We start from the raw sequence: 15021 nt of genomic DNA on the forward strand, positions 1-15021 counted from the left end.
CCGCCGTCCGCGCTCGGTTCCTAGTTGGTCGGTGAGGGATGTGTATCTCGCTTCTAGTCCTTCGTTGTGTATTTATAGTAGGGCCAATACTCATTGAGTTGTCGCACTTTGGACACTTGCAGTATTAATTTTTGAATCGGCGGCGCATCGTACGCGTGTGTTGTACGCAGTACGCAGTACGCAGTACGCAGTGCGTATGCGCCGGTGACGCGACTCGTATTGACGAATTTTGTATTGTTAAGGAGATTATTGGAAAGGTTTAGTCTTATTTTGTAACACTGTTGTGTTGAGATTATTTTGAAGTATTTTTTTAGCGCGTACGTTTTTTTTTTTTGTTCATTTTATTTTTTTTAATTTTTGATTAGTACTAAAAGTACAAATTGTGCCTGCCGCTTCGAGTTTAGATAAAGATCTAATGTTGACCGTCTCTGAAATTTTATTCAATTATTTACATATTGGAAAATTTTGACATTTGTTTTTTTTTTTATAGTTATTTTTTGTAACTCGATTTTTGAGATGGTATTTTGCGGGCTAAAAATCTATTTATTGGCAATGAAAATGTATTCCTGCACCTACTAAACTTGAGATTATGTGAAATGTAATATTCGATCTTTTGGTGTTATGATTAAAAGTTATATTCGATTAACATGCAATACGATTTTAGAAATCGATTGGTTGCTGTAGTGTTGTGGATATCTTTTCGTTGCCAACGTTACCTGTTACGTGTTATCACGTATCTGTTACGTATCGCAACAGTATTTTTTTGCTAATGTGTTTGGAATACCAAAAGTATCGGTTTTTGTTTTGATAATTTATATATAACAATGCTTATATCTATTTATTATGGTTATCATCGTATGAGTAAATGTTTATACAGAATCAAAAGAAGGCAATCTTTTGACTCGGGTTTTGTTTTATAATCATAAATAATGTGTACTATTATTATGGTTAACTTCTGATACAGATGGAGGGCAATATATTATTGCAATTGAGATGTTTTAAACGTCCAGAACAGTATCTAAAACTTGTATATGCATACTGTTATAAATAACTAATTACGCTCAGATTGGACCCCTCCAATCCCTTCCAATTCAAACGGGGATCGAAATTACGACGGCCTTCGAATACCTAGCGGTGCTCGAAGTCAGGCGGGAGTTGGCCTTCCGCTCCTCCATAAGTCCTTCCTTTGGTTTGGAGTGCCATCTGCACTCGCCCCCTAACGTCCGGTGAAGCTGTAAAGGCCAGCTGCGGCCAACAGCATTAGAGTAGTCCGAAAAAAGGGATTGCTTATTATGCTACTTATATACAGACTACCTTTTGTCCGCGGCTTCGCTCTCATTAATTTATCTCCTTTGGGGTGGAATTTTTCAAAATAATTTCTTAGGCAATGCCTACGTTATAGTAGATTTATGCATGCAAAGTCTCAGCCTGATCGGTTTAAAATTGACAAAGTTTCATACAAACTTTCATCTCCTATTTTATCCCCTTGGGGGTAGAATTAATCAAAATCCTTTCTTAGCGGATGCCTACGTCATAACATCTACCTGCATGCCAAATTTCAGCCCGATCCGTCCAGTGGTTTGGGCTGTGCGTTGATAGATCACTATGTCAGTCACCTTTGAGTTATATATATATAGATATAGATAATTCTAGTCACCCGATGTTTTTTGTATTCCATCCACACGGTCTAGTATTAATGTGTTTATTTTTTAAACAAATCAAAACCAAAGGTGTTAAGTTTATAGTTTAGTTGTTAACTGAACGTGTATAGTCGTAATATATTTATTTGGTGGGAGTGTTTGTACGTGGTTCGTTCTCGGCGCTGGTGGGGAGAGCGCAAACATCATGGCACAAATGTAATGCTTTATGTAGCCGTTAGTATATAAAATAAATAATATAAAATATAAATCTCTGTACGTGTTCCCGGTATATTGACATGTTGATGTATAATTACTATTTATATTTTATTTATACATTATTTCGAATGTTATGTTTGTATAAAAACGTTTCATTTAGTGTGAATGGACTAACTGTGTGAATGGAGCGGAATATCGTTAGCGGTCTCTCGGTCGATAAACGTGGCATGCAGGGTTATTACACTATCATATTTCTACGATCTTGTATAATATGTAAACGGTAATATAATCTAAATATTTATATATCCATTTATCAATGACAAACATTTCAAAGCATCTCTCATTAAGAATGAATGAATGAAACAGAAGTTTGAATAAATATGTAATTAATTTCTGTTCTTTTTAAGGATTAAGTGCATGAGAAATATATTGATGATAGTGTACTAACCCCATATTGTTTAACGGCCGTCTCTCGAGAACTATATATGAGTACTTCGAGAGTTGACGCTAGAATCCACAATTTCGATGATGTATCACTGTAAAGCTACACAGTGTTGTTCCTGCTATTCTTCAATACATCTCTAGCTAGTATTTTATTTGGAGAAAATCCCTAATGGATGCCTGAAACCCCTGGGCGAAATTAATTAATTATTGCATTACCCCTGTTCACTTCTGGGGATACAAACTTCCCCAGTCCTCAGTCCAGTCCTCTCAAATTCATAGTATTTGTCAGACAGTCGATACTTTAGTATATTTATTCAGAGACATAGATCTCAGAAACGTAAGACATTATGTTCACGTTAGTGTAGTGATGTGGCCTTTACAGTGATAGCAAATTCGATATTGGTTCGCTCCCGGTCCGTTCGTCCATCACTAACGTATTTTTTCTATGTGGGTCATACTAATACATTAGCGTATAGACGTTGAATAGTGTACGAGCTAGCGCGCCCCGCGTGACGTCACCGGGCTCATGACGTCATGGGGCTCGTGTTGTCACCAGCCCGTGACGTCACGCGGCCGCAGTGCGTGCTCACATTTATTCAATTTCATAGTTGTGTGTTGTTGGCGTGTGCGTGCGTGTGATTGCGTGCGTGGCTGCGAGCGCGTGGTCCCAATTCTGACGTTGCGTTCTTAATATTATAAATAAAGTACTAATTGTTGTAACATTAGCGAACGTGAAATATATAGTGGTTGTTTTGTGTTTCTAATATTGAACGGTCCATATAGGCCTTAAGCTATACAGTGTTTGAATGGATACAAATACGTAAACGGATTGCGTTGTCCTACTGTGAATCTTATTATGTTGTCCGCAGAGTTTATTTTTGCATGATTGTAATAACAATTTTATGGTTTTCAATATGCATTATGAAACGTGGCGATATTTTGAATCTTTTTTTTTTAAACCAGAATCGTAGTGTAGTTATTGAAATGCGGGTATGCATCCAGAATTTTCGATGGATTTTTTTTAACGGTATAAACATACAGTATGATGCATTGTGGATAGTGTACTCGGTACGGTAATAGTTAATTAATGTAGTACAATTTAGTAATGTTGAGAGTAAAGCACAAAACAATACTATATATGTCGGGTGACTGTTTGCCGCACGGAAGGAAATATAGTAGAATATCTACGTGGAACTAACTCCATGATGATTTCGTGAAAAGGAAATTATTACGATAAAAAAAATTATTTACAACTTTTAAAAAAGAACAATCTCGTATATTTTGCGCAGTGCACGCAACGGATGCGTTCAAAATGAATGTTTGTTGCTACATTTTTGATTGCTGCTCCGCTCCTATTGGTCGTAGCGTGATGTTATATAGCTTATAACACTCGTGGATAAAATACCTTTCTAACAGTGAAAGAGTTTTTAAAATCGGATCAGCAGAACCTGGGATTTCTCCGAACAAATATCGAAAGTAAAAATTTATTCATGTAGGACATTTTAGCCGCTTATGAACGTCGAACTTTTTGTATTGTAATTTTTTCCCTACCGTCCAGTTCAGTATTGAGATTTAATTGAGAAGAATTGGCAAGAAACTCAAATGATTTTTTTTAAAAGCCAGTTTACTTACAAAGAAACAAACTTTATCTCTTTTTCTATAGATGTACTATAACTTTCTTCGAACGGCAAACAGTCATCCGGTATAAATATATACACATAAGTACATACAAGGTTAGTAATGGGTGTATCAAAATCGAACCCAGTGCCCATCAAACTGAATGATGTTCAAAATACAATCAATTTGATAATGTATTTAACCTTTCATACAATCATGGGAATGTATTTTGTACATATTTCGGGTATGGTTTAATTACTGTAATAAATGACTGCCACAGTGCTCTAGCGGTTTAGAATGCTGTCTTGCTTCCGATGGTCGCGGGTTCGATTCCTCGCTCGGTATAAACATTTGTAATTCATGAAGATGATGGTATCGATCTGGGTGTTTTCTATGTATTTACAAAACAAAATATCTATGTATTTATATCAGTTCTCTAGTTCCCATAACACAAGTTCTGCTTAGCTTGGGACTAGATGGCGCTGTGTGAATTGTACAAAGTTATTAATGTAATAATCTCAGGACAATTCACACAGCGCCATCTAGACCCAAGTTAAGCTAACTAAAGCTTGTTATTACATAATAAACAACACTGGATATCTCACAGCAGTATCTAGGTTCAATCTGAACAGGTATAGTCCTATATACTATATAAATAACAAACAAATTCATGAATACAAATGTTTGTATTATACAATGGAACTCACGACCATCGGAAAGTAATGCAGTGTATTTGACCGCTACACCACTGAGGTCATTAAGTTAAAGTTGTTAATAATATCAGTGGGTATCAGTTTTGGTATACCGGTTACGTCTCTATAGATAAACGCACAGACATGTACACCTCGTTATATATACATATATTGTGGAGATATAGTAATTTAACTCGAATTATATGTTATGAATATATGGTGACAGCTAATGTTTTGTTGATTATAATGTTTAGAATTTATATGGTTTATTACGCTTATAGGAAACTGTGTCCTCAGTTTATTGAAAACTAGCTATTCGCCCCGGTTTCGCCCGGGAGTACATGTATTATACATATGAACCTTCCTCTTGAATCACTCTATCTATTGAAAAAAAACAGCTTCGGCTCTACATGTATTATATATATAAACCTTGCTGTTGAATCACTCTATCTATTGAAAACCGCTTTAAAATCCGTTGCGTAGTTTTCGAGATTTAAGCATACATAGAGACGGATAGACAGCGAAAACAACTTTGTTTTATACTATGTAATGATGGTATAATAAACAGTTTCTAAATAATATACCATAGATATAATATTGTTAATTTATATTCAAAACGTTTATATATAAATAGAATATTCCAGAAACACCATATGATTGTAAGATACAAGTGGCCTGTTTTTTTTTAGTCCAGCCATTTTAGAGATTAGCCGGAACAAACAGACAGACGGACAAAAATTGTAAAAAATGTTATTTTGGTGTATGCACCGTATTTATATTAATATGCATGTAGTAAAAAACGGTTATTTCAATATTACAAACAGACACTACAATTTTATTTATATGTATAGATGTATAGATGATAGATTCAAGTTAAAACACTGTAACTATATATATTATAGTTATTTAAAAGCGTAAAGGCGTAGTTTGAAGTGATTTTATTGAGTTTAAAAGTCAAATTGTCTGACTGTTAACACGTTACATATAATTTTTCATTAAACTAAGGGCATATATTTCTTTTATTATATATCTCGCAGTGTGAACTGTAGTAGCTCGAATATACATGACTAGTTGTAAATGGTGTACCAGTTCAAAGCCGGTGATAGTACAGTAGTAACTGGTTATTTATTTATTACTACCAACCCACCCTGGCTTCGCACGGGTGTACATGTATTATATATATAAACCTTCCTCTTGAATCACTCTATCTATTAAAAATCGAAATCCGTTACGTAGTTTTAAATACGCATACATAGGGACGGACAGACAGCGACAGCGACTTTGTTTTATACTATGTAATGATACTTGATGCAACAACATAGAAGGAATTTACATAAAAATTAAAACAATAAAATAAAACTAAACAAAAACTGTTAAATAGAGTCTAATTATATAGAATTTCTGGATAAATCAAATATAATAAACTAACTCTAACCAACCCCCCAATCCACACAGCGCCATCTACTGCCAAGCTCGTGTTATTACTATTATTATTGTGGTACTAGACAACTGGTAGATATTTTTTTTTTTTTGTAAATACATAAATAATATACATAGAAAACATCCAGATCGATACATACATTCGTACTCATGAATACAAATGTTTACACCGTGCGGGTATCGAATCTGCGATCGCTAAGTAGTTGTGAGGCGGTATGCTAAACTTCTAGAACGTACGCATTTTGTGCTTAAAGTATTTATATCCGGTTTCTACTGTATTCAGTTGCGTAGCTACCTAGGGGCTAGGCGGGGCAGTGCCCCGCAGCCCTAAACCTCAAACGACCCTCCAGCTTACCAGAAAATCGCAATCGAACTGCACTTTTGAAAAAATCTCCCATTTTCAAAATAAATAGGACAGGTTGCATCCCGACGTTAATCATGGCAAATCAGTTGAGAGAAATTCGAAAGTTATACCTTCGGAATTCCTCTAAATTCTTTCTGTGTGTTGCAATTTGAGGGATAGCGATGTTAATTTTAACATCGCTGTTACTCCAGTCAGCTCGTGACCACGGCTAGTGCAACCTAGTCGAAACGTCGAGAGAGGTAAATACCTTTATTTGCCATAAAATTATTCGTGTTAAGACCCGGTTAATAATTTAAATAATGGATAGCGATGTGTTTTAATAAAACTGTAATTTAGGGCCGTAGGAGCCGTCAGGCGGGAGTTGGCCTTCAGCCGCTCCATAAGCCCTTCCTTTGGTTTGGAGTGCCATCTGCACTCGCCCCATAACGTCCGGTGAAGCTGTAAAGGCCAGCTGCGGACAACAGCAATGGAGTAGTCCGAAAAGAAAAAGTTGTTGATAGTACATTATATGAATTCCTACTTTGAAGTTCGGGTTCAGTTTTTGGGTATCACCTGGCTTTCCGTTTGGTATATTGTTTATAACTAATTGTGTATCTGTATGTATAAGTTTTGTTCCTGTTACCGAATGTGCCAAATCACCTCTAAGTACAGATGTCCGCAGTGGCCGGACGGTTTGTGATTATTGTTTGTTTCTGCAATTTACAAAGTACAAAACGCTATTGAAATTTATAGACCGGGTTTTTAGTGTAATATAATAATAAATATAATAATCTCAGGACAATTCACACAGCGCCATCTAGACCCAAGTTAAGCTAGCTAGAGCTTGTGTTATGGGTACTAGATAACTGATACATATACATAGATATTTTTTTTGTAAATACATATATATTATACATAGAAAACACCCAGACCGATACAAACAATCATACTCATGAATACAAATGTTTGTGCCGTGCGAGGAATTGAACCCGCGACCATCGGTCGAAAAGCGGTGTGCTTGACCGCTAAACCACCGAGGTCGTCAATGTTGTAACTTTCCACATCATATTATGTTGGTGTATATCAGATAGGTTTCGGATATAGGAATGATTATTATACCGGATACGGATGCGGATATGAAATTATTTCGGATCATCTGTTAGTTTCGGATAATTCGTGTTACGGATTTTTTCAAGGAATTTCAAAAGTAAAATAAAAATAGCTAATAAAATGGTTACATAACGTGTCTCAATTAGGCTCTGTCCCTATCCGATATTATTCGAAACTGTTATTTCGGATTCGGTTACGGTTTTTTATATCGGATATCCGATAGTTTCGGTTTCGGTTCTCGGTTACGAAGCTTCCTAACATCCCTTGTATACACAATCAGCGGTGGCCTTACCCATTGCGAGGCTCCGGGTTTTCCGAGCCCCTTTGTCCTACATGAAATGTTGCTTTATAGAAAACTAGGCCTTATTTTTATTGTTTTTTAATCTATTTTTCTTTGTATATTTTAGTGTTGGTATTTTCTTCAGTTGCAATTTAATGCCTAAATCGGATTATAGTAACTTTCCACTCACTGGTTGTTTAAAATTTGCTTTGGTTGTTACGCGAGGCCCCTTCAAGAGCGAGGCCCCTTGAAGAGCGAGACCCCTTTAAGAGCGAGGCCCCGGGCGACTGTTCGCCACCCCCTAAAGGGGTATACAATGTTTTATAAATCTAATTCAATTCCAGTTACAAGTCATTAAAGATCAAGGCATGAATCAAATTGGGAGAGGTCTGAGAAAACTATATTTGGTTATCAGTTTCTAATGTTAGTAATAATATTGTTGTTTGATTAAAAAAAACAACAATTTACCAGTCCTATTTAAAAAAAAACAGTACACCTACTATTAGCTACAGCAATAAATTTGTATATAATAGATTTTCTCTTAAAAAGCTGAAACTTGTAGCAACTAACAAATCTGTTGACAAGCAAATCGTGGTTAGAGTGTATTTTCATCACCATTAAGAAGGTCGTAAAGATAGTCAAGTTTCCGAACTCAATATATGTGATCTCACACATGATAAATGTAGCGGAATTAAACAAAATAATATAAACCTATTAAGTAGTGAAATGGACTTTAAAAAAACACCTAAATCGATTAAAACTTTAGTGTCTTTGATTGTAATTGCAGAAACACAATATATATGAAGCAACCGGCCACAGCACCTAGAGCCATATGTATAAATAGCTTGATATATACAATAATAGCATAGTGCTACAATGAGCCGCGCCCTGTATGTTGTACAGGGTGATTGTTTATCGCGCGGATAAAAATATAGCATATACAGCAGTTGTGGAAGCAATTCTATTGATATTAAAATTAAATCAAAATATCTATATTCATGTAGGTCTATTACAGACTTATGATATGTCAAATCTACCGTTAGTATCAACTTTCGAGCTAAGAACTGACAAGACACTTTGTTCTTATTCTTTTCAAATTAATTTGTACAGGATTATAAAAAATTGATTAATTTTTGAATTCAATTATGGAGAATAGAGTGACCTCCAGCATGAGCTATTGCATTGTTGTCATAATGAAATAACCTTATCAGTGGTCGTAACAACACCCGTTCACAAGTATGACGTATGAAATATTTGAAGTTTTTTGTTACTATATATGGTCGAAGATTTATCAACAGTTTTTGGAATTGGCTTTTGCTAAATATATATTGATTTTAATCTACAATATTTTTAGTCTATTCATATAGACTAAAAATATAAGTTCCCTGAATGTCCTTAAGCTATAGTCAACCTATTCGTCATAATAAAAACTCTTTGTAGATTAAATAATAATTATTATTTTATTAATTAATCGCAAATTGTAGTTACACTACACACAACTACCTTACATTGTGTATATGTCATAATTTTCTCCGAACGCCAACAAACATCATTCTGTACACACTGTTATAATTTGGCTTTGAAATTGATTCTATTCATATACATTAGAAATTGTTTTACAATGCACAATATTGTTATTTATATGGAATGTTACTTTAAAATTTAATACACTTATGTATTTGCGAGTTTTTATATTAACATTTATGGATTCTTTATTGTAATATTAAAATAAAATAGAAAATTGGTGACAATGGCAAATGCAACTGATGTTTTAAAATATATGATATGGTAACTGTTTATCAGAAGATATTGACCACTGTGTTGTATTTGATGGTAATTTTCTGTTAATATGTACATGGCAACCCTATGTACCCCATAGTTCAAATATATAATTCCCATCAAAGTGCTATCACAGAGTATTAAAATTTGTACAGAATAAAAACTAGAGATGAAACGGATAGCAGTTTGGCCGGATACCGGATATTGGGCCAACCATGTAACCGAATAGCCGGATATCCGGCGGAACTTTTCTAACTAATAAATTCATTTTCTTTCTATAACAGTCATTTACTATTGAGTGATTAAAATTTTAAAACTAAAACTTTTTTATTCCTTATGTACTACTAACTAAATAAAGCAAATAATTACTTAACAAAAATTTTCTTTTACCCAGATATTTTTTTTAATTCGGCCGGAATACTAGTACTAAGGCTGCCGTGTAGGCCGGATACCGGATAGTTACCGGATATCCGTTTCATCTCTAGTAAAAACCTTTCGACCAGTGCTCACTTGGGAATGTGAATGCCAAGTGATGGTTAAATGGAATAATGATAACTATGAATACAATACTGTCGATGTAACCTTACAATGCTTGTATTTAAAAATATCAAACGTGTAATAAATTTGAGGTATTGTAGTTTTGTCCTTTTCTTCCCATTGATCGTTTCCATATAAAAGAAAGTGACAAAACATTCAATTGTTAAAATGTATTTGTATTTTTTTATGTATTAGTGTAAATCTATAGAGTGATGTACATACATATGGGCGTACCTAGCTGACTTAGAGATTGGTAGAGTAAGTCAGATTTTTTTTGACCGGGTTAAGATTTCTCCAGAAGCGACTCTGCAGTCGCCAGCTGGCTTACTCTGATCTCACCTCTCTGCCCAGGTATGCCAATAGATGTACGTTAATCTCATATAGCTTACATTATTGTTTTACTAATAAGATGTTTGACTAAATATTTATTTAATAGAGCATTCTCCTGTGATGAGTTTAGAAAGGAAGAAAAGAAAGAAAATTGTTTATTTGGTACACTGAAAATAATTTTTAATTTACATTTTATATTAATAATTAGAGTACCAACTAGGTCTCCGCTCAGCATTTCAAATGCACTCATTTTGAACTCAGACTCATCACAATAAGATTAGAAAATATGTATGTTTTAGTCTTAAAAACAGTTATTTAAAATAGTCACAAGCAAATATCTCGCTCAGTCTTCTTCAGATGAGACTGCGTTCCGAATGAGTCGTGGAATAAAAATAATATTATATATTTAAAAGGTTATTTTTTAATGTTTATTTGAATAAAGATTATTTATATATCTCTCTAATAGCACTTGGTAGGCGGTGTAGAGTAAGTTGCATTTGCTGTTGTGGAGTGTTGTCCAAAGTAAACGAGCGTCACGTGTGACCCTTCGATGCCATATGTTAGCCGATAGCAACTGAACATATCACACTATATTACGTTGAATTATACATATATTTTATAATGGATCTGTCGCACGGATCGTGGTGCACCCAACGATTATCCACAGACGTTTTTGTTAATTTATTTCTATATTATACTATCATAACAGATTTTGTTTAGGTTTTCATTAAGGATTCATTTTTTCAGTTAGTCATTCATTTAGTGGTAATATCCAAATCGGTATTACACAAATATGATTTATAAAACAATTTTAACATTACAAACATTTAAGTTATTTTTGAATGGCAGATTAATAGTGGATCTATTTATTTTTTTTTTAAATAACGGATATCGAAGTGGTGCACCACGATCTGTGCTGTGTCGCCGATTAGGAATGGCCTGTGTCAGACATAGTGCATTGTATAGTTGTATTTGCAATTTTCACAAATATTCTTGTTATATGTACCAAATAGATCTGCAGTAATGTTTTTATTATATACTAGACTTCGTCCGCGTGGAATTTAACTTTATTTTTCTAAAATAAAAGTAGCCTACGTTACTCCTTATTATATCAGCTACCTGCCAATAAAAGTCCCGTCAAAATCGGTCCGGCCATTTCAGAGATCAGCCGGAACAAACAGACCGACAGACAGACAGACAAAAATTCTAAAAAATGTATTTTTGGTATATGGTGTTTATATTCACATGCATGTAGTAAAAAACCGTTATTTCAATATTACAAACAGACACTCCAATTTTATTTATATGTATAGATCTCTAATTTATGTACTTCTTTATATAGTTGCGTATTTGTCAAACCATCCGCATTGGAACATCAAGTATTTTTCAAGAGAAACTAACGTTAAATAAAACAAAGTATGAATTTTTAATTTACTTTATATGTGAGTTAATGGTTGGATTTATCTCGACATTATACATTTTAGAGTATAGTGTATTTATTGTTAGAAAAAATTGAAGTTTTTGAATTAATTATTTACAATTTTTTAAATGAATTTGTCTATTACACACGTTTATAGAGATATGATAGATTCCGCTTGTCTATGTCGTTTTATATACTAATTTGATAAATATTATTTATAATTTTATATTTTTTTCTTATTGGCGAAATGTATATAGAAATGGAGTTATAGTTAAGTATAAATCTATGTAAAAACATACAGGGGCGGATCTGCCTCAGGGCCCCGAGGATACAATGGGCCCCCAGTCACCCACTGAAACTATATTTAGAATATAAATAATAGAATGTCAAAAAAGCTATCATAAGGCTGGCAACCCTGATCAATCAACCCATGTAAGTGCGTCTATTGAAAGGAACGGGGAATCTCTGGTCGCTTGTTTTTGGTCGGTGTATTTTTTTAGTTGAGTAATATAATTAGGTAGTGCCCTAAGTAGATTTAGCCCAGGGCCCTACAAATTCCCGATCCGCCCCTGAAAACATACTAGTCGGTGTTGATAATAAAATTTAAGAGATAAGAGATATACATAAAGGCAGTGGCGCAGTTAGATGTAATATGTTCAGATGACGCTTTATGTTCTATACTAGCTGTCCCCGCGACTACGTCCGCGTGGAATTTTATTTTTTAAAAATAAAAGTAGCCTAAATTACTCCTTATTACATCAGCAACCTGCCAAAAAAAGTCCCTTCAAAATCGGTCCAGCCATTTCAGAGATTAGCCGGAAAAAACAGACCGACAGACAGACAAAAATTGTAAAAAATGTTGTTTTGGTGTATGTACTATTTATATTCATATGCATCGGTTATTTCAATATTACAAACAGACACTCCAATTTTATTTATACGTATAGATTATGTTAGTATCGAGTTGTTAAAGTATTTTAACAGATGTAGAGTTGTTATTAACATTGTACGTGTGTCTGTATGTGTGGTAGCTTTATTTATGTGATAATGGTCGAGACTAAAGGTTGATTATGTTTATCGGACGTGTCGTGACGTGCCGTGACGTGTCGTGACGTGATGACTAGTTTTCGTATTTATATGTCACTATCTGACTCTGTTCCGCCACAAAATTAAATATATCAAAGGTTTTTTTTTGACAGGTATCAGCAGTTTGTATGGAAAATTTATATTTAACTGGCTACTCGTCCCGGCTTCGCTCGGGTGTACATGTATTATACATATATAACCCTTCCTCTTGAATTACTCTATCTATTAAAAAAAACGCTTCAAATTCCGTTGCGTAGTTCTAAAGATTTAAGCATACATAGGGACGGACAGACAGCGACAGCGACTTTGTTTTTGTACTATGTAGTGATTTGTATTTACTATATTATAAGCAATTTCTTCATATTATCACCGTTTAAATCTTTCTTAGACAGCCACGAATATTTCAAGACTAAAATCATTTAAATCGGTGCAGCTGTTCTCGAGTTATAGCGAGACTAACGAACAGCAATTCATTTTTATATTTAGATAGATCTAGATAGATGTTCTGCGCCTTCTGTCATTTTAAATCAATACAGCCGTAACTCTAGGAATGGTGAAACTCCGACGCGTCATAACACAACACTGGCGATTGTACATTTGTCTGTCGTGTCATGACGCCCCGTTCCCACACACCTCTGACTCAACGGGGACCATTTCTGATGAGACAGAACAGAAGCCTTCACAACACATCCCTGTCCAATTCAAACGGGGATCGATATTACGACGGCCTAGTCGAGGTTCGAACCCCTAGCGGTGCCCTCAGTCGTATCCGTCAGGCGGGAGTTGGCCTGCAACCGCTCCGTAACTTCCTTTGGTTTGGAGTGCCATCTGCACTCGCTCCTATCGTCCGGTGAAGCTGTAAAGGCCAGCTGCGGCCAACAGCATTAGAGTAGTCCGAAAAAAAATAAGCAGATTCCTGATGACAAACAAAAATAAATAAAGATCACAACACAGCATCATTTAGTCCTAAGACAAGCAGAGATTATATTATGGGTCCTAGACTAGACAAAAAAACAGGATTAGAGTAGTCCGAAAAAAAAAATTACCAGTATTCATATTGGTAATTTTTTTTTCGGTACTTTACTAAAAGTACAAAATCGAGACCGTTCTGATGCGTCATCAGATAAATATATACCTTTAGTTTTGATCAGCGTTATGTTACCCATTCAACAAAGATCTGTTATAGACGTTTCTATTAGTAGTTTTATATATAATATTTTATTGTTCTGAAGTTTTCATTGCATTATGTTGTGTATTTAATAACCACCTTACCAATGGCGGATCTAGCTTTGGCGCCAGGAGTTTCACATAGTTGTGGTCAAGTCAAGAACTTATAATTTAATTTTGATAACAATAGATACAAGTAATAAGTAGGTATTTTATTAATGTACGTAATATTAATAAAAATTGTATGGTGACAAAATATATAATTAAAATCATTATGTTCAATTAGTGGTCCACCTAAGTCCTGGGCTCAGGGGGTCATGACCCCCATGACCTCCCTGGATCCGCCGTTGTACCTTGCGTTAGACGGTGGTATATAGTCATTAAGTAAGCATAATATTTGTTGTGATGTTAATACATAATAATTGAAATATAAAGTTATTTTTAATTGCGAGTCCCTATACGATTTGTGAAAATTGCAAATTTTTAATAAAATATTATTTTGTACTCATTTTTGAAATGGCTTTTATATAAATTATTATATTTCACGCTTCCCAGAGGTGTTAAGCCAAAGAGTGGTATATTGTACAAAGCGGCTTTGAGCCTATATTTAATTGTTACGTCTTGCCAGAGATAATCTGTATTGAATAGGTAAATACCGTTAAAGTATTACGTAAGCACTATGGTGCAGAGGATAGTCTAGGTGAAGATTACGTCATTGGTCGTTATTTACTTTTTACACGAATGGCAACCCTCACATTGTCTTTACTAAAAAATACATTACGTAATCATGGGGAGAGGGGTAACAGCTTCGCTTACTGTTGCTGACAAGGGGGATGGGGGGTAAATAATTGTAAAATCTGCTTACGTAATACTTGAACGACCCCTAACAGTCGATATACAAAATGTTTTGTGTGGTTGGA

Source organism: Achroia grisella, unplaced genomic scaffold (assembly GCF_030625045.1).
Source record: "Achroia grisella isolate CSIRO2021 unplaced genomic scaffold, CSIRO_AGI_Agris_v1 utg1086, whole genome shotgun sequence".
Lineage (NCBI taxonomy): Eukaryota > Metazoa > Arthropoda > Insecta > Lepidoptera > Pyralidae > Achroia > Achroia grisella.